Below are 3,127 nucleotides of genomic sequence, written 5' to 3' on the forward strand. Positions count from 1 at the left end.
TAGCATATGACAGGCATTGTACCAAGCTTTAATCTCAAACTTGCAAAGGTAAGAGGTCAAAGCTTCAGTTTACATGTTTTGGCTACTCCAAGATTCTAGGCTATTGTTGGGTTTACTGATTATCTACAAAAACATTTTAAGGTAAGGTAGCTCACTAAGATAAAGGGCAAGGACAGAATGTGCTGGCATCTCTTTTATCACACTTATGGATCAAGCTATTACATTATTTGTACAGGATAAACTATTTACACCTACAATATCAACCATTTAATTTTAGACAGATTTATTGTTTCACCAGCAAAATTAGACTAGAATTTCAATTTTGAACATTAGTATAAATCTCTCTTCCCTAAATTTTAAACCCTTTCCCCTGCTTTTAGGAAACATAATTGCATAATTCAAACTCCTTTAATACTGTGACCTAGTTCCTCCTCTTGATGTTATAAAAGGCTCATGTAACCATGGTAACCATCCAGGGAAAATTGAATGTTTTTCTGGTCAGCAATATGCAAAGTATACCATTCGTGTTATTTTTCTCTCTGGGATAACCAAAGTGGATAATGCGTGTTTGCTCTTCTTCTTGGTTATGGGAATGACATTTTATCATACTGAAAATTCTACGACTATAGACCCAGTCATTCACAGTACCTTCATTAAAAGGTTTAGGATCCTCTTTTGCTGTTAGTGGTCATTCTAATTGCTGCACAGTACTATAACCCATGGTATGATTGATTGTATACACCCATCTGCACTGCCTACCTCATAAACTAAATGTACAGGCTAACAGTACTCATATTAGCAATATTCCATCTCGAGAATCTGGTATTTTCTTAACTTTGTCCTTTAGTCCTAGACAAAGTGTTTCCTTAAAACAAAAAACTAAAATGGAATCATCTTGGGAGTATACTTAGATACCAAGAAGACTTAGTTCCAGTCTTTAGTGATTTTATATGTCTTCTCTTTTGCTTTATTTTTTTTCTACAATTCTACAATGTACTACTTATGCAATAAAGCAATAAAAAATGCTTTAAAACTGAGCTCAGTGGAGATGTAGACTGTTAATATTTGTGGTTATTGTTGTCGCCTATTGTACTAATGAATTGATTTAAAGTTTCAGGTTTTTTCAGTACAATTTAAAATGCTTCACTTGGACCTTCTAGAACAAATTACACACTAAAGCAAACGCCTAGATTTTTAAAGGATTTATTTATTTGCATTAGGTATAATTACATTTCTACAGTGGGCTATCAATTGGTGACCTTTCAATATGGGGATTTTGTTTAAAGTGATTTTCTTAAATTTCCTTACATTTTGAACAGTGCTTTTTAACAATCGGAATACCTTCCTGAGAAAAAACATTGCTATCTGCTTCCCTGAATTAAATAGGGAATTAACTGCCTCTTACTAGTTTAGAAAATACCTCATTAACCAAATGCAGTGTGGAATTTGTTTAGATCCTGTTGAACAAACCAAGTGTAAAATAATATTGAGACAATAGGGAAATTTCAATTGTCTGGATATTAAATTACAGTAAGATAATTTTTGGATGGGATAATGGTATTGTGGATGTTTTTAAAAAGTTCTCTGTTATCCGTTCATATTTAAAGTACAGAGAAAATGATAATAATCCATCAAGGATAAGGGAGTGAAATATTAAGGACCATATATTGATAAATGTTCAAGCTGGGTGAATGGTATATTAGGATTTATCGTACTATTATCTCTACTTTTGTGTGTGCTTGAAATTTTCCATAATAAAGTTTTAAAAAATATTAAAAAGAAAAAAAGGACTTCAAATTTAATTGTCCTGACTCAAGCAGTAGCTGAATCTTCTCAGGAGGTATCTTTAGGAAACCTTCAGAACTACTTGCTAGTTTGTTTTCCATCAGAGTTTGAAGTGGTCCCCCCTCCCCTTACAGTATAAATAAGGGCCTACCAGAGATCTTTTAAACATTTCTTCCAGGGATGTCTCACAGTAACTGATTTAGAAATTAAAGTTAACCTCAGACAGCTCTACTAATTTGGGGGTGTCAGTTACTTATCTTTTTTAGGGTTACTTCAGAAAATATACTTAAGAGCAAATAAGATGCCTTTTTGCTTTATTCATACAATTAAATATCACCAATTAACTTCTATATTGTGGAGAATTGGGGACTTTTAAATACTGCATTTAGCAGGGTACAAGAACCCAATTTCAAAAGGCCCCAAATTTCCAGTTAAGTGATTACTAAAAAGAAAAGGACATGATAAATAACCAAAGTCAAAGGGCTGAGTTTGGGGAGTACAGTGATTTTTTTTTTTACTCTCCTTACACAATCTGCTTTCACAAGTACCGCAGGAGTAAGTCCTTGATTAACTTTTATAAATTAATGTAGAAATAAAAGCACATGTCTGACAATTCATATACACACATAAGATGACCATATGAGAGTGTTCTTTATAGGTTTAGATCAACACAAGCTGCAAAATCATTATTTAGACTTTTTGCTTCCTTTCAGCCTGTTCAACAGAATTATGAAAGGTCAAAATAATGCTCTAAAAGGTCTTCATTTCCGTACTCATCCTTCCTTCTTCATCTGGCTCATGGTTCCTGGAAGGAGTGCTCTAGGTATTATAAATCATTGCGTTTTCTCACTTCTAGTTTCTAACCATGTGTTATATCTGCCTGCAGATCACTTCTCAGGCTGAATAAAATCCATATGTGCGTTCTGTGTCTAATCTGCATCAGTAAATAATGAGGCATCTTGCATTATTTTGGGCCTTCAATAAAAACTAGCTGATTTAAATCTATGAGTAAACAAAAATAGTAGGGTTTAAGTAAAATGTGATTAAAATTCAATTCTTAACAGTGACTTTTTTGACAAGACCTGGCTGCTTAATCTGATTTAAAGAATGACAAGAAAATCCCTAGACGGTTCTCAGAAATACAAGACACTGGAACTGCCTGGGTTGACTTAATAACATTCAAGTGGTCAAAACCTCCAAGTGTCACAGGATAATAATACAAGACAATCTTTGATTCCTGAGCAATATTATCTTGTTCCCAAGACTCAAATTTCCAATAGTGCTTTGTTTCGGTTTGAAATTTAAAATATCCTCTAGATCAAGGTCTAGATTTCTCTTTCCC

Source organism: Lipotes vexillifer, unplaced genomic scaffold (assembly GCF_000442215.2).
Source record: "Lipotes vexillifer unplaced genomic scaffold, Lipotes_vexillifer_v1.1 scaffold951, whole genome shotgun sequence".
Lineage (NCBI taxonomy): Eukaryota > Metazoa > Chordata > Mammalia > Artiodactyla > Lipotidae > Lipotes > Lipotes vexillifer.